Raw genomic sequence first — 20,834 nt, forward strand, 5'->3', positions numbered from 1 at the left:
GACACTGTTACTCCTGGAGTAAATGGGCTTGGATAATGAAGATGAGTTGAATCCCTTTAGCATGTGGCTGAATTTATTGCCCAAAATGTTTTTCCAAAGCTATCACAGAATCCCAGAATAGTTTGTATTGGCCATCCAGTTCTACCCCCTGCCATGGCAGGGACTCCAGGGGATGGCAGGGACTCCTTCCACTATCTCAGGCTGCTCCAAGCCCTGTCCAGCCTGGCCTTGGACACTGCCAGGGATCCAGGGGCAGCCACAGCTTCTCTGGGCACCCTGTGCCAGGGCCTGCCCACTCTCACAGGGAAAAATTCCTTCCCAATGTCCCATCCAGCCCTGCCCTCTGGCAGTGGAAGCCATTCCTTGTGTCCTGTCCCTCCATCCCTTGTCCCAAGTCCCTCTCCAGCTCTCCTGGAGCCCTTGAAGGGGCTCGGAGCTCTCCCTGGAGCCTTCTCCAGGTGAACAGCCCCAGCTCTCCCAGCCTGGCTCCAGAGCAGAGGGGCTTCAGCCCTTGGAGCATCTTCATGGCCTCCTCTGGACTCATTCCCACACGTTCATGTCTGTCTTGTGTGGCGGCTGTAGAGCTGGACACAACACTCCAGGTAAGAATATGGAAATCACCATTTTGTGGTGTCATCCCCCAGTTCCACTCCATGGCAGATATTTAATCCTAGAAGAGCCATTTCCTTCACAGCTGTTGATGTGACATCTGCTGATCTCAGTGTCTTCCCTGTTTCTAAAGCCCTGTGCCAGGTTCCCCCTGCCTGGCCCTCACCATCCTTCTCAGTGACAGTGGTTCCCTGCAGCTGCTGCTGTGCCCTGATGCGTTGAGCATGAGGATAAATCGGATTTTCCTCAAATTCTTGCTCCTCAAAATCTGAGCATGAGGCACGTTTTAAGCTCCTGCTCCAGCTGATGTTCGAGCAGGACCTTGGCACTTGGAATGAGAGGGGTTTTTTTTTGCCTCTGCTGCAGGAGGACTGGGCAGGGTTTGTCAGGAATGGGGGTGGTTGTGCAGCTGAGGGCCTGGCTTTTCCTTTTCTCTGGTTCTTGCTGTGTTTCTGTCACTCTGCAGTTTCCCAGGCTGGGATGTTCCAGCCTGGAAGGCGTTGCCCACCTGCCCTGGAGGAGCTCTGTTCTCCCATTCTCCCTTGAGTCACAGTGGTCCCTTTGTGTTGTCTGTTTGTGAATGAGCCCAAACTGTCTCGTGCCCACAGGAGAAGGACAGGGTTCCTGGCTGGATGTTTTCCCAACAGAAATTCCCTGGCTTTTCTTGCTCCCTGCGCTGGTCCCGTGGCATGAGCTGCTCGTGTCTCTGCAGGCCTTTGGCACACTGTGTGCTCACCACTGGAGATTTGTCTCGAAATAAAATCAAAACTCCTTTCTTCCCCACTCTCCTGCTCTAGAGGGTGGTTCAATTCTCCAGCCAAACATCTGAACAAATTGTGGGTTCTCCAAGTATGTGAAATCGCCACAAAATCGCAGAATGAGGAGTGGGATGGGGCAAATAGGAAAGGGAGGGTTCTGGGATTATTTTATCCTCTCCAGGTGTGATTTTATCTTCCTCAGGGGTGATATTATCCTCTCCAGCGTGATGACGTGTCACAGCATCTCACTACTCTCCTGAGCCAGGTCACAGCACAGGAACAGGATGGGGGCAGCTGGAATTCATACATTCAGAATTTTCCTGATGCTCTAAAATCAGCATTTTTTGTAGGAACAAACACCCCCAGGGAAAGGTCCTCCAGCCAAACGTTGTGGGGAGAGCTTTTCCCTGGAACATTTCTGCGACAGGAGAGAGAACCAACTCAAGCAGCTGCAAATGCTGAAATGGGTACTTGGGATGATGCTGGTGGCTGGAGACCTGATTGTCCCTCAAACCCACACAAACTCATTTGCCTATTGCCTGAAAATACTTCTGGGGTGCATATGCTCCGTGCTGTGGTGAAGATGTGACCAGCAGGGTTGTGCAGGGGTGTCCCCTCCCTCCAGCCTTACCCTGAAAGCCTCGAACTTGGGGGGGTTGAGAAAAAAGGGGTGAGAAAGAAATTATCCTCTGGCTGAGCCGTCCTTTGCTGAGGCAGTACGGAGATGGAGTATTTGTCCCCAGGTGATCCATCAGAAGAAAATGAAAGGCTTTAGGAAGTGGCAGTGGGGTCTGTGTCCCTGCTCGGTTCCTGTCCCAGTAGATCCCACAGTGCTGGAGCTGTGTTCCCTGCAAGGCAGTGGGATGGCAGTGGCTCTGTTTCCCTCAGAGTGCCTTTGCTCGGGGCTGATGTCCCCAAAAAGGTGACAATGCCTGTAAAATCCAACCCCAACATCCCTCTGTCCCCATTGGACGGGGTGCCACAGCTGTGCTCCCTCTGCGGGACCCCCAGTCCCTGTCCCGAGGTTGCCCCAGAGGGGCTGCAGTGCGGATGGATGTGGGGATGAGGGAACTGTGCCCCAAAACGGGGCTGTACCCCAGAACAGAGCTGGTACCCCAGAACAGGGGCTGTACCCCAAAACGGGGCTGTACCCCAAAACGGGGCTGTACCCCAAAACGGGGCTGTACCCCAGAACAGGGGCTGTACCCTAGAACAGGGGCTGTACCCCAGAACAGGGGCAGTACCGCAAACCAGGGCTGTACCCTGGTGCAGGGCTCACTCACACATTAGTGCCTGCTCCCTGCAACAGGCCCGTACCCCACCCGGAAGACGGTGGCATCCAAGTCGCGACAGGGGCGCGATAACCCACACCGCAGCCACATCCACCAGTGCGGTCGGACCCTACACGGCACCCTACAGCGCGGCCTGCTCCCCGTGTGAGAGCCGCGCCCTCCAGCCCTGCAGGGCTCCTCAGCAGGCCGGGCCCTATCGCGACAGCGGCGCCTATCCGCCCGCGGAGCCGGGCAGCGCGGGGTTAACCGGAGCTGCCGTAAAGCGCGCGGCGCTGCCGCAAAGCCGCCCCGCCGCCTGCCGGCCGCTATTCCCGAACGCGCCCTACGCCAGCGCCGCTGCGCCGCCACCCTCGCGCCCGCTGCGCTTGCGCCGCGCTCCGCCCCGCGGCCCCTATTCACGGAGCTCGGTTGCGCCGCTGGCGCGCGGGCGCGCACGGGCGCGGCTCGGTTCGTACGCCGTTGGCGCAGCGCGGGCCGTACGCCGTTGGCGCAGCGGCGGAGGGGAGGCGAGCGGGGCCGGGCCGGGGGCGCCGCCATGGGGAAGCGGCCGCGGGGCAGCGGCGCCGCCGCCCGGCGCTGAAGGACCGCTGAGGTAACGCCGGGAGAGCACCGGGGAACGGCGGGGGCTCTGCGGCCTCGGCTCCGCACGGCCGGCACCGGGGAGGGGCGGCCGGGCCGGGCGGCGCCGCGGGCGGGGGCGGCGGGGCCGGGGCGGTGGCGGGGGGGAGTTTGAGCGCCGGGAGGGGCCCGGAGAGAGGAAGGGGCTGTGGGGGTCCCGGGGGTGCCGGGGGAGGCCCCGACTTGGCCTGGGGAGGCGGCCGGGCGGTGGGGCTGAGGGCTTGTCGGTCAGGGCCGGGGGCAGTGGGGGGCTGCGGGGGTCAGGTGGGGATCGGGGGCTGGGACAGACTTGGGGGTCGCCTTGGGGTCAGGCTTGGCCGGGCTCTGAGGGCCCCGAGCCGCCTCGCCCCTTCCCCTCCCGGCCGTGGCTGTTTCGTGGCCCCGGGGAAGCGGTGCGAGCCCCCCAGGAGCCCCGAGGCCGGGTGGCGGCGGGGATGGGGTCCAATCCTCCCGGCCGAGTCCCCTCGGCCCCCACCCTGCCCGGCCTGCCTGAGCCTCGCAGGATGTTGGCTCCTTTGTATGTGGCTTTCCTCTCTCCAGAGGGGTTGGGGAGTGTTTATTTGGGGAAAGGACTCTGCTGAACCTGGTATTTAAAACGGCTTTTTTTTTTCTTCAGCGAAGCGGGTGAGGATGAATGTGAGAAAAGGGAAAAGTGCCCTCCCCCTCCTGCCCCCAGCAGACAGGAGCCGACTTGAGCTGTTCTGAGGTTTGCAAATGAGGAGCAGCTTTGCCGGGGAGGCCTGTGGCTCCTGTCGCTGACTGGCAGGAGGGAGCTGGGCCAGGGAGCCGGGTCTGGATCTCAGGGAGCAGACAATGGGAAGTCGTGGGGATGGTCAGGAAAGCGTCTTTTCTTTTGTGCACTGGGCAGCATTGAAGACTTGCCGTGTTTGGTGTGTTTTGGAAGTTAAAAAGGAAAGTTTCACAAACCCCTTTTGAGTTGCCATGATATCAATCCATTCCAAACAGAGTTAGCCTGGACCCGGGTTGAAAGGTGTGTAAAACCTTTGGAAGTTGCCTCCTTAACTAATGCATTTGTTTTCCTTCTGTACAACAAGTGGTTGGAGGTGTGGAATTGATTCTGAGGCATGTGTGAGTTCACCTGCCCTGTCAGGCTGCCACACACAGTGTGCCCCCATCTCCCCACAGGTTTAAAAATTGGGCCTTATGTAACAGATTGGAGCAAACGTTTGGTGTTTGCCAGTGGTCTGACAAAGAATTTCTGCAAATTAGGGCAGGAGGCCTCCATGGGGAGCCTTTGCCGTGGCAGGATAGGCTTGGCTGCTGTGAGGAACTTGCCAAAGATTTGTTGGTTTTGTTTTAATTTGGTACGTTGCAGATAGGGACGTTGTTTGGTTAGTGTTTTATCACTCCTGAGCAGCTTTGGGGTGCTGGGAGGATTGTGGTGCTGACTAGTCCAACAGCAGCATGCTCAGGTCTGTGGGAACATGAGATCTGGGGAGCCCCCTGCCCTCTAGAGGTTGCCCCTCAGCCTGGAGAAGTGGCTGCCCTCTTGTGCTTTAGGGTTTGATCTCCTCCTCGTTAGCTGACAGCTCTGTGAGGCCTTGTAAATCACTCAAAAATCACTTTTGTGGTTCCTTTGGCCGAAGCAGCAGCTGCCGTGCTTTGCCCCTGCATCCACGGGGTGCAGGTGGTGGTGGTTTGCAGGGCAGACCTTGTGTCCAGCAGCTTCCCTGGGCACACTGGATGGAGCTGTGTGCTCTGCCCTTGCAGCGTGGCGTGTGCTGGCTGCTCTTGGTGCAGCTCCTGAGAGGAGGAAGCGGGCCCTGGCAGCTCAGCAGGTTCCTGAGTGCTGCTCTCTAGAGCAGCTTCACAGTGCCCCTTGTTTTGTATTCCGTGTCAGAGCTCCTGTGCAGCCTGGGTGTTGTCAAAACTGTTAATATGGGAGTGACTCAGCGGATCAATGGGAATGACATGAGAGTTGTGCTCATGGACAATCAGTGTTTCTCCCCCACCAGCTCCAGCCCCATTGGGCTGGAAGACACAATGTCTGAGAGCAGCTGCCAATAAATGTTTTTGCTGGACTTGGGCCTGGCTGTGCTCTGGAGCTGTCTCCCCCTGCCCACCTCCCTCCCCTTGGTTTTCCTAGCTAGGAGGAGCTGGGATGAGCAGCACTCCTGTGCCTGGCTGGTCTCTCCAGGTGTGTGCCTGGCCCGTGATGCTGGGCCCTGCTGCAAGGCCCAGGCCCTGTGCAAGCCAGGGTGGGTAGGAAGCTGTTTATCTCTGCCTTCACACAGGAACTGCAGCTCCACAGGCACTAAGGCTTGGTGGGAGGGATGAGGGAAGCCTTGAGTGAGCAGCAACCCCTGGTGTGCTGTCATGGGGTCTGCAGGAGAGTTGCAGCCCCTGGCCTGGGAAGGAGACCCTCCTCTTGCTCAGCAGGGCCAGGCACTGTGGGGTTTGATAGCAGAGGGCTGGTTTGCCCTGTGCTACTCCTGTGACTTCCCACTGCAGTTTGAGGAGTCAGACCCTCTTCACTGAAGTGCTGCTGAGCAGGGACAGACTTGGGTACCAGCACAGGAACTTCCTTTGTGTGTTTGCCACGGCTCTTTGCTGAGAGGCTGTGGGAACAGCTCTGCCCACAGCCCTGTAACTGGGCTCTGACTGGGCAGATGGGGCTCGTTGTGGGTGCAGTGAGAAGCTGTGAACCTGAGCCTTCTTCCTTGGCCCAGACATAGTGTGACCTGGAGCCTGCTTTGGTCTGGCTGTACCCTGTGAGCTGGGAGGGCAGGGAGGGAGAGCAGGTCCCAGCAGCTCTGAGGTTCTGCTGCAGAACAATTCATCTTCCTGTTAGAAAAGCTGTGTGAATAGTTTTGGAGTTTCATGAGAGGCTGTTTCTACTTCCTGCTGGCAGTTGCTGTCTCTGGTTGATTTGTTGCTGTAGAGGAGCGGCAGCTTTGGTTGTGAGGGAGATGAAAAGGTGAGGCAGCTGAGTGTGGAGCATCAGGGTCCTCTGTCGGGCTCCCCTATTCACACCAGCTGCCCTCCTCCTGAAGAATTCTAAATTCTGCCCAGGCTGTAGCCCCACAGCCCTTCCTGTGGGCAGCCCCTCCCTGTGTATTACATTTGATGCAGTATTTCTAATAACTGGCTTTGAAAAAGCTGCCTGTGCATCAGGAACTGGAGGGACTGGACGAGGAGGAAAGGCTTCCCCCTGACAGAGGGCAGAGTTGGATGGATATTGGGAAGAAATTCCTGATTGTGACAGTGGTGAGGCCCTGGCACAGGTTACCCAGAGCCGCTGTGGCTACCCTGCCCCTGGAAGCTCCAAGACCAGATTGGATCAAAGGAGCACCCTGGAGTAGTGCAAAGCATTCCTGCCCATGGCAGGGGGTGGAACTGGATGAGCTCTACGGTTCCTTCCAACCCAGACCATTCTGTGATTCCATTTCGAGGTGTTCCAGCACACTCCTGCCTTGTCTGTCCTACCCTGTCGGGTTCCTGGGTGACACCTGTGGTGCTCAGAGCTGTGACCCCCCGCTCACAGGCCCCCAGCCCGATGGGGGCAGAGGGAGGGTGGGGCAGTGGCTGTAAAACCACAGTGTGACAGCAGCACATCAGCACCCACTATGAGCCCTGCGTGGGGTAGGAAATGGCTCTTCAGGTAAGCTGAAACTTCTAGGTAAGGCTTTGCAGGGTGTTTCAAAATGCTACGTGGAGCAAGAAGTCTCTGGTTTCATCCACCACCCACATTAAGGAGAGTTTGCTGCTGCAGTAGGGGAATTCAATTAGTTCTATAAAGACTTTAAATTGGCTTCTTTGGCTCCAGCGAGATGGTGGATAGAAGTTCACCATGTCTCCAGGAAGATCTCCCAGTGCCTGTGTTCTGCTGGGAGGTTGGTGGCAGTGGCCTTTCCAAGAACTGCCCTGCTGTCACCTGCCTTCCCCACTGCATCAGGCCCCAGCACTTGAAATGTCGCAGCAGAAACATCCTCACTCCTGGGAAACACGGGTCTTGAGGCCTTTTGGTGACGGTGAAACCAAATGCTCTCACAGTCCTGTCTGTGAAAGGCTTGCAGCGAGATGGTGACATGGGGGAAGCCCAAAGTCCTGTCCAGCAAGGTCCAGCTGAGCTGACCCCGCGCTGGGGAAGGGTCTCTGTGCCACAGATTGAGATCTCAGCTTCCCCCAGCGTCAGCCGTGAGGCAGCAGAAACACATCCACTGGTGTCTGAACGGGAGCTGGGCAGTGTTATGTGTTTAGGGCAGGGGTGGCAATAAGCTGGATGTGAGGGCAGGATTTGGGATGAGCCAGGACACTGTTGCCTTGGAAATAAGGTACTCCTTGGCCTCCCAGGGTGCTGGAAGCACCGGGAGTCTGGAGAAAAGGAGCGTTAATTTTTGAGCCATTCATTTTTACATGTCCACCAAGCAAAGAATGTCCTGTAGCCCTTTGTTACTTAATGTTATGTAATGCCTTTTAATGAGGCAGGCCTGGCCTTTGCTTTCCCAGTGGTGAATGAGACAGTTGGCAGGTGATGCACGGGCTTTGTCACCCTGAGAGGGATGTTCTTAAGTTAATAAACAGGGGTTAAAGTTGAGCTTGAACTTGGATTTTGTGCAGCTTTCCTTTGGAAGAGCTTTGCAGCCCTGCAGCTGAGCATTCTGTGCAGCAGGAGCAGTGCTGGGAGGGGTGTGGGGGTTCCCTGGGAGCACAGCCAAGTCTTTGGGGCTTTATTCATCTTCCCAGGCTGGGGGCTGCAGAGTCTTGCTAAGAGGGGCTGCTTGGGTGTGGGTGGCTGAACGATGGGCCCAAAAAGGTCAGTGGAAATCTAATTTAAACCCGAACAGAGCTGTGTTTGTGCTTTAAAAGCTCCGTTCTCGCAGACTCTGTCCTTGCCCAATGTTTTCAGGTAAAAAAAATCATGCTGCTTTTAACATAGCACTGAGGTACAAACAACAAAGCAAAAACGTCTTTCTCTTATCCCTTTTTTTAGCAGGGATTGTTGGCAGTGGTGAGATTTATACTCTTAGTTTTCCTGGTTTGATGTGGGGAGAGGATGGTGCTTTCCAGCAACTTCTGTGCCGTGTGTGTGGGCGAGGGGCAGGCTGAGGCTCTCCTGGAATCCCCTCGCCCCCAGCTCTGCCGGTTCCTCTCAGCCCAAAGGCAATGCTGGTTTGAGTCCAAGTCTGGCTTTGGTGTTGCCAGGGAATATTAAGGAAGGACTCAGGCGCTGGGAGCAGAGGTGGGGTCCCTGTGCTGGAGGGGGCTGCCCAGAGCCAGCAGCTGAAGAGCGGCAGTCGGCTCTGGGAGTGTGGGGTCAGTGTGCCTGGGATGAGGAGGTGTTGTGCTGACAGGTACAGGCTGGTCTCTGCCTTGAGCCTTGGGAATTCCTGCTCAAACTTGCTGGAGCTCGTCCCTCCACGGGCTTCGGTGGCTGGGGAGGGAATAGGAAGTGCTCAGAGCTTTTACATTTCCTCCAGGGTGACTCGCAGCTGGTTTTAAACCCACACTGTTTTCAGAGTGGTGTCTACGTCACCAGGGGATCTCACTGAGGGGTTGTCAGAGCCCCCAGCAGATTCCCCAGCTTGAAGTGCCATCCTGGGTGTCCTGGGAAGGAATTAGAGAGGAATTCCAGCATAGCAGACCATCAGAGCTCTCCATCTCACGCAACAACGGGGGATGTTGCCGGGGAGCAGCTCTCCACTGCTCAGTCCCCCTCCTGCCTCCCAGGCCTGCTCAGAGCGGGCAGAGCTGGGCAAGGTGCTCCTGGGCTTACAGGGTTCACAGGAGAACGAAAGGGAAGCTCATTTAACACACCCCATGCTGAATTTAGCAGGATATAGAACAAACCTTGTGAGTGTGAGTTGGTGTGTAGCACATCGGCGCCACGTAACCTTTTTCAGGGTAACTGTTGAGGTGTTTTCTGGTGAAGCAGTGGGCAGACACCTGGTGTTGTAGCAGACTCTGGTTTGGGGTGGTTTTGGCAGGGGCTCTTTAGGACCTTCCCGCAGTGGGGGTGATGGAGTTGCCCCTCCACTCAGGCTTGAATCAGCAGCTCTGCTCTCCTGATCCATGTGGAAAATGCCCATGACATCGCAGGACCTGAGTGCTGCCAGGCTCCAGGTGTACTGACCTCAGTGCAGGTTTCTTTTTCCTCCTCACCCTTCCCTCTCCCTTTTATTGTGCTGCTGTCTCTCTGACTGCTCTCCTACCTTGCTGGGATGTTTTCTTACAAAAGCCAACACATCCATCAGGAGCTGGGCTGCCTGCAGAGCAGGAACAGCCTGGAGCATCTTCTGCACTGAAGAGCTGGGCATGGCTGGATGGAGAGGTGGGCACCTTCAGGAATGCTGGTGGTGCAGCCAGAGGCAGGGAGGACGAGGTGTGTAAATGCCCTGGATGGCACCCGCAGTTCCCAGCAGATCTTCTCCAGTGTCTCTATGAGGATATATCATCACAGACCTGGAAATGAGACTCAGACTGATCCTGTGCCCGGTGCAGAGGATGCACTGCAGCAGCCTTGGCTGGGTGACAGCAGACACCCGAGGTGTGAGAAACCACGAGCAGGGACAGTTCCCACTGCTGGTTGTGGTCCTGGCAGGGGACTTGCAGAGCCTGAAATCTGACTTCTCCCAGGAGAAGAGTGTAACACTCAGTGCTTTGCTCCTATTTTTGTTCAGAGCCAGAAATCAAAGTCCAGAGCGGTCCTTCTTCAGCCAGAATCATTGAAAGGCACTTGCTGTTGTTTTAGGGCCAATATTTAACTTGTGCCTGCCATGAGGAATGCCTGTTAGGCTCCAAATATTTGCCTTAAGGAAGAAGTTTGGGGGAAGAATGTCCAGTGCTGGCGGGGAAGCAGGAGGGATTCAGGAAATGAGTTTAGGGCTGTGCATGTCCAGGTGTGTGTGGCACAGCCTGTGTTTCCTCTGGCACGGCCCTGGCAGGTACGAGGCAGCTCTGGCTGAGCCGCGGTGCGGGAATGGCTGGGAGGAAATGTTTGTGTGCTCCAGCGCTGGAGCACAGGGCGTGTGCTCCCTCAGCCCCAGTCGTGCGCTGCCAAGGGGATTTAAAGGCATAGGCTGGGAGCTGCTCTGCAGCTGGGGCTGCTGTGGGCAGCCGGGCTGAACTTCCCGATAAAAGCAGCTTATCAGAAAAGAAATGCCCTGCTGCTTTTGCTTTCGCTGTGGTCTGTGATGGCAAGGGTTCATTAGCTGTGAAATCCTCTGCAGTGGATCCTGCTAATGGCAGGATTTCCCATTCCCTGGGCTGCCTTGATGAGGTGCTCATGGCTTCTCCTCACCTTTCAGTGAGATCCTTCACCTTTCTGTATGGTCCTTCTCACAGGGTGCCCAAAACAAGCAGGTAAAGCCTGCTGCTGCTTGAGTGCTGAGCTTGTCTGGTGTTTCTGGGAGAGCAGCTGAGCAGGGCTCTGTGTGTCAGAAGTTGGGTCAGGGTATGGTGACATCTCAGGCTGCATGAGCTGGTTGTGATGTGTGAGGACATAGTGACTGAGAGGAGCCTGATCCTCTTCCCAGCCCCTCTCTGCAGACAGGGCAGGTCAGGAATTCTGGTCTGGCTGGGAACTCTGGGCTTCCTTAGCTCCTTGGTAACCCTCTGCCCTGACTTGTCATGCTCTGTGCTGTTGATTGGGTGGTTTTGGCCCAGCTTGAATGTTTTATGCCTGGATACAGAGAAAAACATGTTTCCTCTTGAAGCAAAACCAAAGGCACGAGGCTGTTTGCAAGGGGAAGGCTTTGCCTGGGCCCCTGTGGGCAGAGCCTCAGCAGCTCTGAAAGGTTGAGAACTTCTTTGTGCCAGTGTGGCAAAGGGCTTGCAAGCAGCCCTTGGGCCTAGCCTGAAGCCGTGCCAAGGAGAGCCAAGCCCACCCAGAGCATGGCTCTGGCTCCTAGTCACAGCTTTGGTGCTGGGGAAGCAAAGAAGCGTGAGAGCCCCATCCAGCTTGGAGGATAGTGGGATGCTGGGCAGCTGTGGGAAGTCTTGGTCCCTTTCCATAATGAGAGTTGATGGGTTTAGGCCCACAAATTGGCTGCCTAATGAATGAAGGAGCCAGGGGAGCTGTATTCTGACTGCAGGGGTTGAAAGAGGTGATGTGAACTAGAAACATGAGTAATTAACTCAGAAAAAAACCCCAAAAAAACCAAACCAAAAAGGAAAGGTTGGAGTTTTGGATGGAAGTGTGTACTAGAGGAGGGTGAACGTGTGATGGCTGGGATTTCTGGGACAAACCAGAGAAGTGAGAGCCCAGAAATGAGGGAGAGAGGACAGTCTGTTCATGCAAATAGTGTTCCAGGTATTAATAGCAAGATGAAATGGGTCCTCCTGGGGGTGTATCCTATGTGTTCCTTCATTGGAACGATCCTTCTGATTTTGTAAATTAAGCCCTTTGCGTAGGGTTGAAAGAAACACGTAAGGGGAAGGGAGTAACCACCAAAGTTGCGCTGGATGTGCCTGTTTGAGAGAGTCTTTGGGATGAACCCCTTGAAAGATTCCTTTCCCAGTGCACAGCACCACCTCTTCAGCTGTAGCCAGTCTTGTGCTCTTCCTGTTTCAGTCCTGGCCTTCTCATCCCCTGCAAAATACACACAGGTGGGGGACAAGGGAAGATGAGAAAAAAACCTTTGGAATGTGCCTGTCTGATGTGAAGGTTGGTGCAAACTAGACAAAATCCTTAATCCACAAAGCAGTCTCAGTGCTTAATAAAGGGTTGTGAGAGTGATCCTCTGTGTAAGGGATGGAGGAGTGAAAAGATCCTGCACAGCTTGTGGTGTGACTAGGAATGGGATGTAGATCTCTGGTCCCTCTGTTTTGAAACTTATCCCTCTCTACAAGCCAGGAGACTGGGCCGCTTGCTGGGTCTTAGAATTTGTCCCACTTCTCTCCAGTTAGTTGGGAATTGCTGTTCTCTATCCTCTTTTTTCTCTGAGATCACAGATGCTTCCATGCCCATCTGTGAAATAAGCAGGTCGCTTCGATACCTTTGAGAGGTTGCAAGGAAAACTGTAATGGATTGAGGTGCTGCTGGTCCTGTAATAGAGGGGGTGGGAAGATGAACGCCTCGTGGATCGCTTGCTGCTTCCCTGAAGATGCTGCTGACTCTTGCACAGAAGCTGATGGATGTTGTCATGCCACAGAGCATCCCTCTGCCCCAGTTATTCTGCAGGAAAGATTAATTGCATGGTGCTACTCTTTCCTCCTCATGGTCTGGGCTGTGGGTCCTGCCTGTGGCCCTGGAATGCTGTCCCTGCTGGGGAGGAGAGCTGGGAGCCAGGGCAACAGCGAGTCAGCTCCTGTGTGGCTCTGCAGCAGGGAAGTGGTTCTGGCATCTCAGCACACAGAATTTGACAGTTATTTGGGGAGAGGTTTCCCAGTTAGCCCCACTGGATGCTTACTTTTCCCTCCCCCTCTTGTCCCCCCCAAATTTGTATGGTTTGGCAGTCGTTTGAGGGGAAATGTGTGGGGCTCAGAGCAGCCTCGAGAAGAAAGCAGAGGGGAAAATGTGGGACAGCTCAGCTTGGCAGAGCTGCAGCTCTGACACCCAGAAATGGAAACAGCCCTTGTCACCAGTGGGAATGACATCCCTTCCACCTACCCTGCTCCAGGACTCTCCAGGACAAAGGACCTGCTCTGGAGCAAAGGGACTGGGCTAGGACAGAGCTGAGCTGGTGGTGCTCCCCCTTTCCACCTTAGGAGAGGTGGGCAAGTTGTGATAAACTGTGCTCTGGTGATTGCAGAGATAACTGGATCCAGGCACCCCTTTTTTCCCCTGCCTTGCCTCACAAAAGGCCATCCCAGATCTGCCAGTGCAGCTGCTTCCTAACCTGGTTCTGTCAAGAGGATATGGGTTAAGGGAAAAAAAAAAATCCTACAATTAAAAGTGTTTCTGCCAACTCAGATCCTGCTGACAGAAAAGGGGTTGGGAGTGCTACACATGACAGGAGGCCAAGCAGATCTGTGCAGAGTGACAGTCCCCAGATGGCTGAGGAGCAGGGAACCCTGCTGGCACACACAGCTCTGCCATCACAGTGCTCAGGCCTTTGGCAGCCGGGCTGGAATTGTTCCGAATCCGCTGAGTTGGAGTCTTTGTGGGTCTGTTTCCCCCTTTAAACTGTAGCTGGTGTGTGTGTGTGTCTCATTAAAAACCCCTTTCCAGAGTACTCAACTTGCCCCATTCCCTGTGGATGTGTAGCTGTCCCTTATCTTGGAGGTGGGAGATGAAATCTGGGTTTTATTCCTCCAGTGCTGTGTGTTGTCTCTCCCTCTTGTCCTCCCCTGGTCCCAGGCAGGGCTGGGAAGGAGCCCTGCTGCTTGAGGTACTGGGCAAATCTGTGTCACAGGTCCTGCCTGTGGGAAGTGATCACAGAATCCCAAAATCATTTAGGCTGGAAAAGACCTCCAAGATGGAGTCCAGCCTGACTGATCCCCATGTTGTCACTCAGCCCAGAGCACTGAGTGACATGTCTAGTCTTGCCTTAAACACCTTCAGGGGTGGCAACTTCGCCATCTTCCTGACAGCCCCTTGCAGTGTTTAACAACCCTTCTTAAGAAGAAATTTCTTCCCATATCCAACCTGTGTTGATGAAGATGACAGGTTCTCTGGTTTCTCAAAGCCACCCAGTGAGCTTTGGCTCTCCTGTCAGGAGCTGGTTGCTTTGCCACCCAGAATTCCCAGCCCCTCACCGGGGCTGCTTGGAGCTGCTGGACTGAGGGATGGCAGTTTCTGGCTGAGCTTTCAGATACACTGTGAGTGCCCCCAGTGCCTCCGTGCCTCTGCACTTGGTTCTCTGGGTGGTACACAACAGCTCACCCTCCCAAGCTGGTGGACTGGGCATCCTTCCTTTCTCACACCTCTGTTGGTGACAGCCCTGGAGTGGCAGAGCTGGGTGGCGTCCGTCTATCCCCTGGCAGGAGGGCAGCAGCTCTTAAGAGGTGATGGTTCTCTGGGGTGGCACAGGTCAGGAGGAGAAGGGAGTTGCTGGCTGTAGGCATCTGCTCTATTCATCTCCTGGAAATGTGAACCAGGAAACAAATCTGAAACCAATCTGGCAATCTCCAGGTCAGGCCTCTGACCCACTGCTGGGGCTGTGCTGGGTTACTGCCCTGAGCCAGGTTACTGCCCTGCCTGGAGAAGACACCTGTGGTCAAGGCTGCCATCCCTGCACGTGAACTTAGAGGGCACAGCAGCCTTCGGGGACTGGGCTTTTCTGCCTCTTCTACCACTGATCTCTGTGTGACATGTGGCTGTGTTGTGCCTCAGTTCCCTCTTCTTTAATGACACTTCCAGACCTACTCTGAACCAGCTGCTGCAAGGAGCAGTGTAAGAGCTGGGGAGGCATTGGTCTGGAAAGCCCCTGGAGCCTGTGATGAGGGACACTGGGAAGATAAGATGGCTAATGCTGCTGCTTGGATCGGTTCCCAGCCTGCTGGGAGAGAAGGACGTGTGTGTCCAACCCCGAGAGCCATATGGTGTGGATGCCAACACAGGAGAGCGGATGGGGTCTCTTCTGGGGTGTCCCACCTGGTGTGTCATGTAAAGAATTTGCAATGGCAGTGTCCACACCTGATGTCATCTGTTCTCCCTGGTGGCCTGGACTCTCCTGGAGCAGAGGGGGTTTTCTCATGCATGGCTGCTTGGAAAGCTGTGGTTCAGATAAGGCAGTCTGCTGTGGCTGTGCAGCAGCTTGGGCAGCGGGGATGTCCTGGCCTCCAGAGATGGTGGTTTCCAGAAGAGTGAACGTCACCTGTGTCCCTGGCACAGAAATTGTCAGGCTGGTGCAGTGTGCTGATGGTATCCTCAGATTCCTTGTCTGACCTCCTGTGTTGGGATTCCCTTGCCTTGCAAATGAGGAGGCCGTGCAGACAGAGTGGAGGGAGTGGTTTTGATCATTCTATGTTCATTAGAAGCTGCAGGGAAGGGAAATGGAACCACTTCTAATTTTCTGCTAAATTTTGATCTCCTGCACCCTGGAAGTTGGGAGCAAGCTGGGATACCTTGGGTTGTTCAGTGATGTTCAGCCATTTGTGCTGTGGGGAGGCCTGTGGTGTGAGTGAGGGCAGTAGTCTGTTCCCAGTCTCCTGCTCCTGAGGTTGTTTAGGAGCTGGTCCAAACGCTGTGGGGAGGAAAAAGTTCTGAGTGTGTAACTGTGGTGTCCCACTCCTTGAGGAGGAGAGTGCCTGTGCTGGTTTTCAGTCAGGTTCCTCTGTGGGGAGGAAATCTCTTCCAGGTGGATGAAAGATTTTCAGACCCAACTTGGGCTTGGAGTAGGAAGGGAAGGGAGACACATGCATCCAGAAATTAGCTTTTGTTATGGCAGAGGTGTTGGGAAACCTCTCTTATCCTTTGGAGAACAAATGTTGATCCCCTTGCCCTGCTTTCCACTGATCCTTTGCAATGCTGAAGGAGCACATATGGATTTGAGGCTGTGGGATCTCTGAGGACATCCTTGAATGGAATTCTCGTGTTCTTCCTGTGCCCTTGCACGTCTCCCACCAGCTGACAGCACTCCCTGTGAGACAGCACTTGGGTGGCCCCATCATCCCTCCCTGCTGCTGCTCCTGGCCCGTGGGATGCCAGCAGGGTTCACGCTCTGGAAGCAGAGCTGTCCCACGAGGAACTCTCCCACGGTGTGTAGGGGGACATCCCACCCCACCATGTGCTCAGACCCTCTGACTCATGTGCACCAAAATGCCTCTGGAGCCTCATCCTGCTGTGATGAGGTTGGATCATCCCGTGGGCAGTGTCCCTCTCCAGAGATGGCCACGACACTAGTGAGGTGGCTCCCAGAGGAGAGGGTGGGTGGGAGGCAGGGCTGGCTGGAGGGAGCAGTGCTTCTCCAGGGAGTCCCGTGGGACAGAGAAGGCCATAACTGAGTGCGTTGTGGGCTGCAGGGGGTCCCCTTCCTCACTGTCTGAGAGCTGCTCTCAGCTTTCCCATGCGTGGGAATTGATAAAGGAGTTGCTAAAGCTATGTCAGCAGGGAGCTGTTTTGTCATGCGCTGGCGGCACTGATGGCTGAGAGTCCAGGGTTGCCAGCCACAGGTGGTGACTCACTCTGTAGCTTGTGGCAAGGGGTGACAATGGCACTGCAGCCTCTCCTGGAGCATTCTCACCTGTGAGAATGCCTGCTGTCATGTCCTGCCTCTGTTTCTGTCCTCAGGGGCCTGTGGTTGCATAAAGGAGGAAGTTTTTGCTGTGGGCCTTCTCAGTGGGCTGTAGTGGACAGTGTGGACCCTGCTCTGCTTTCAGTGCATGGAGGGAAGCAATGGCCCCATACACACAGCACTGTGTGTGTGATGAGGCTTTGTGGTGGATTGGCCCTGGGGTGATGTTTGGGCTGTCCCAGGACAGGATGAGCAGGATGCCTTCCCACCTCCCTGCTTTGGTGGGAAGAACTAATTTAATGGAGTGGGATTTGGAGATCTCTGGTAGTTCGCTGTTTCAACCCTCTGACTTGGCACTAATGTTTAAATGCATGTGTGTGCTCTTGTGTATTACTGAAAATTCAGTGGAGGGAGAGATGACCCTGAAGTTTACCAACAATGAGTGTAGAGTGGCCTGGATCCCAGCGTGTTGAGAAGTGGATGGCCACTTGCCAAGACAGCTGCCCCTCCTGCCCTGGTGAGGTGTGTCGGCAGTGCCAGCTCTGTGCTGTTCTCCGTGGGTCCCTGTGCCCACTGGCTTCAGGAGATGCTGAGCAAGCAGCCTCAGCTTGGATGGGCACATTGTGGCCTCAGAACTGCTGCAGCGTTCCCCTCTCTGCTTTGCTGGGCCATTCTGAGCCAGAGGCATGTTCCTCTGATGTTTCCTCCTGCTGCTGCCTGCCTTTGTACCTGCTGTTCTCTGGGCGTGCTGTAAATCCTCTTGCAGCAGGTTGTCCCTAAGCCTTGTCCTTCAGCTGGGCACGTGCCTGGGGCTCTCCAGAGCCAGGGCAGCTCTCAGCTCCGTGGCCGTGGCTGCAAAGGAAAGGTGCAGCACGTCTCAGGCTGCAGTGGAGGTGGGGAGAGAGCCTTCCCCTGTTCTCCCTGGGAAGCTGATGGCAGCTCTTCTTCCACATCCATTCCCAGGCGTGCTGCCGGAAGTGCATTAAGATCCCTTATCAAGAGAAAGGCGAGCAGCACTTCATCTTGTTTTTATGAAAAGTGTTGGCTTTTGAGGGCGTGAGAGTATTCAGGGACAAGGCTGGGGAAGTGGCATGCTGGTAAAGATGGTCTTAACCTTATTTCAGGCTACAGCAGCGCAGGAGGAGGTGTTCCAGCCTCAGATGGAAATGGAAGCTGTTGTTCCCAGCAGCTGGGTGAAAATTATCTATTTGTCTAGAAGCCTGTTTTTTCCCCACTGCCTGGTGACTGCGAAGCAGGATGTGAGCTCTGGGTAGGGGAGGAGGTGGAAGGGGAACTTGCCTGCTCAGAAACCTGACACCTGAACTTTCTTGCCTGGTTCTTGTGGCCCAGCACAGCAACTGTCATGGCCAGACTGGCAACGAGGGTTATGGTAGTGATGAATTTGTGTGTTTGTGACCCATGTGGAATCATACCTTTCTCAGATAGGCTTTGCAGGGGAGTCTTAGAGCTGCCACCTGCATCCAAAGGTAGATCTGCTCTAGGAAATTCCATGGAGCTGGGGATGGAGAAGACTCAGCAATGCCTGTTCCAGCTGTGCTCATGCAGCTCCCATTCCTCATCAGCCAGCTGCCCTTGGGCCGGATCCCCATGGTCCTGCAGGACAGGCAAGCACTTGGGTCTGTCCTTGTTCGACCTCCCAGGGAAGTAAAAGGGTATCTGAGCCACACAGCATCCGGTGGCAGAGGTTCATGTGTGAGATAGGGCTGCCTGCCCTGAAGGTGCTGTGGGCTCTGTAGTCTGTACTCAGCAGCTCTCCTTGGGCTTCTCTGGTTCCCAGGGTGCACACACACCGAGGCGTGACTCAGTGGTTTGGGATACAGGCAGTGCTTTGGACACCTGCTTGCAGGCAAAGCCTGTTTTGCAGAGAGTTACCAAGTGTGAAAGCAAAGCTCAGGTCTTGCAGGAGGTGAGCACTGGGGACCTGCCCTTTCCCGGGGTGTCAGTCACATCTGCCTGGGTTGTTCTGCTCTGAAACCTCTCAGATTTGGTGTCGGTAGAGCAGTCTTGAGCTTGATGCTCTAGGCATGGGTGGATTAAAAGCAGTGTTGAGTCTTGACTAGAAAGGAAACCTTTGCAGGCTCCTTCCCAAGATGAGCACACTTGTGATAATGGATCTGTGCAAGAACTGGGCAGGATGGGACTGGTTGGAAAGTGTAAACATAAATGTGTGGATGGAGAAGCAGAAGGCATGGGGCTGGTTAACACAGTTTTGCTGGCCAACTGCTGTGGACTTTTGGAAGGCAGCTGGTTCCTCTCTGCAGCTCAGTTTTCCAGCAGCAGCATGGATTTAGTATCCTGTGTCTCTCTGGAGCTTGCTGCATTGGAGGTGTATTGTCTCATCTAACTGGAAAACCCCGTGGCAGAGCTGCCAGACCCAGCACATGCGAGGGGCTGAGGGCCGAGACCACTGGGTTGAGTCAGTGGCTGTGTGAAAAATCCCTGAGAGGATCCAGCTCCTGCCGTGGCGAGCGGGGGCTCGAGAGAAACGTCACATCTTGGCCAGGGTGACTGTGTGCATCCCACGGAAACGCCGGAGCAGATGGGAAGGAACGAAGCCCTGGGAGCTGGACTCTGCTGTCCTTTTAAGGTCTCCCAGCCAGATACTCGGCTTTGTCCGTAGTGAACTTCCTTTCTTCCGGTGCTACAAACTCCGGCTTAGTAAAACTGAAACCAGTTTGACATCCTAACTGGCTTTTTCTGCATTGAACTGGTGAGATAGACTCTGCAGAGCTGCTGTGCGGGCAGCAAGCAAACCTGTGCCTTGTTGTTCAGAAGGAGGTTTCCTGCTCTGGTTACCTGCCTGCTACCTGTGCCCTTCCTCTTAACGGTAAGAGCAAAGCAAGTTGCCGTTCCCCAGACAGAAATTGTCCCATGTGAGCAGGGACACCACGGTGACACTGGCACAAATGGGGCAGTGGGCTGGGGCTGGGTCATTTGCTCATCTTGATATCTTCCACCTCCATGCCAGAACTTTTCCTGGCCCAGCACCCCGAGGATGGCTGTTGCTGGTCATGGGGAAGGGATGGGAGCAGAAGGTGATGGTAACATCCCAGAGATGTCATGGCAGGGCTGGATGGGAAGGTGGGAATCAGGTATCAATTGCTCCCTACAACCGGGGGTTTTGCACTCCCACCACCCACAGTGCTTTGGTGTTCCTCCTGTTTCCATGCAGTGGACCCCACATGGGGACCATGGGAATGGGTCCCAAGATTGGCATGGCCAAGAACTGGGAAAGAGCTGCCCTTGGGCTTCCTTGGGTACAGTCATGTCAGAAAAGGTGTAAATCAAAATGCAGACTTTTGTGGGGTCTGAAAAGTCAACCAAAAAGCTACTTCCTTTCAGGTCATTTCTCGTAGAGCCTCGGTGTGTTTTCTGGTTATGAATTCTACAGCTGGAAGTTTAAATTTGTGCCTGATGAACCCAGAAGAGTGAATCAACTCTCTTGGGCACTTGGTTCATCAATGGGTTTGTCTTACTTGGGCTGGGTTTGTTATTTCCAGGCTGGTTTTCAGATATGATCTTATTTTAGTGTGTGTGTATTTACTGTAATTATTTTTCCTAGAGAAGTATTTTCAGCTTTTTCTTGGTTCCTGTGCTGCTGCTGAAATTTCCATCGTGGTATTTCTGGCTTCTTGGTGGAGCACAGTTTAATATTTTCCATCCAGGTGTAGCTACTTTGGATGAGGATCCAGGGAAAGGAGTGAAATTGTGCATTGGGCTGGGAATGAATTGGCAGCTCATCGGAGTGGAGATGCTTCATGAAGACTTTTTTTTTTTTTTTTTTTTTTTTTTTTTTTTTGTGGCTGCTAGGAGATTTAGAAGTGTTCTTGCTGTGCAGCCTGGTTTCAAAAACATGAAGGTCTGTGTTGTTCTGGATTTGGACTGTCCAAAGCACATTGATTTCTTTCTGCTCATATGGGCAGGGGGCAAATGTCCATCCAACGGTCCCACTCCTGTTGGTTGAAGAGGGGCCTGGTTCCTGCTCAGATATTTTTGGGTGCAAAATGACTCCTGCTGGCCTGCTGCTGGAAAGCTGACACTTGTGCACACACATGCCACTGCCAGGCAGGGATTCTCCTCATCCACCCTGAGTTGTGGTGTGAGCAGTGAGAGTTTGGGGTGAAGTTCTCCGGAGGTGTTCTGCCACGTGGCTTGTGCAGCCCCTCTGTGCTCATCTCAAGAGGAGGAAATTTTTTGGGTTAGGATTCCACCAGCATAGGGAATTCACACCAGCTCTTGAGTGGTGCCTTGTGGTTCTACTGGAAACTGAAAACTGCTACTGGTGGTTTACCTCCACCTTTGACTTCTTAAATTCTGTTGTGTTTGGAGAACAGTTACAGTTTTGCTTCCACTCCCTGTAGGAGCCCTTGCACATGGGGACACTGTGCTCGCTCTGGGTCCGTGGGCACACCCAGCTCATGGGCTGCAGGAGCCTGGGAAGGTTGGGCTGGAATTTG

General features: G+C 54.7%; 1 protein-coding gene across 2 annotated transcripts in view; it reads left to right on the forward strand.

The window, feature by feature from the left end:
• The first annotated feature begins 3,077 nt into the window (after window positions 1-3,077).
• CSNK1G2 (casein kinase 1 gamma 2) overlaps window positions 3,078-20,834 on the forward strand; it is a 41,209-nt gene continuing 23,452 nt past the window's right edge. The window contains exon 1 of one of the 2 annotated variants that reach the window (XM_066336496.1): window positions 3,078-3,251. The gene's annotated coding sequence lies outside the window, so the exon portion shown is untranslated. The remainder of the gene's footprint in view (window positions 3,252-20,834) is intronic. The other variant, XM_066336495.1, reaches the window with a different exon arrangement.

This window comes from Sylvia atricapilla, chromosome 26 (assembly GCF_009819655.1).
Source record: "Sylvia atricapilla isolate bSylAtr1 chromosome 26, bSylAtr1.pri, whole genome shotgun sequence".
NCBI classification, from domain to species: domain Eukaryota; kingdom Metazoa; phylum Chordata; class Aves; order Passeriformes; family Sylviidae; genus Sylvia; species Sylvia atricapilla.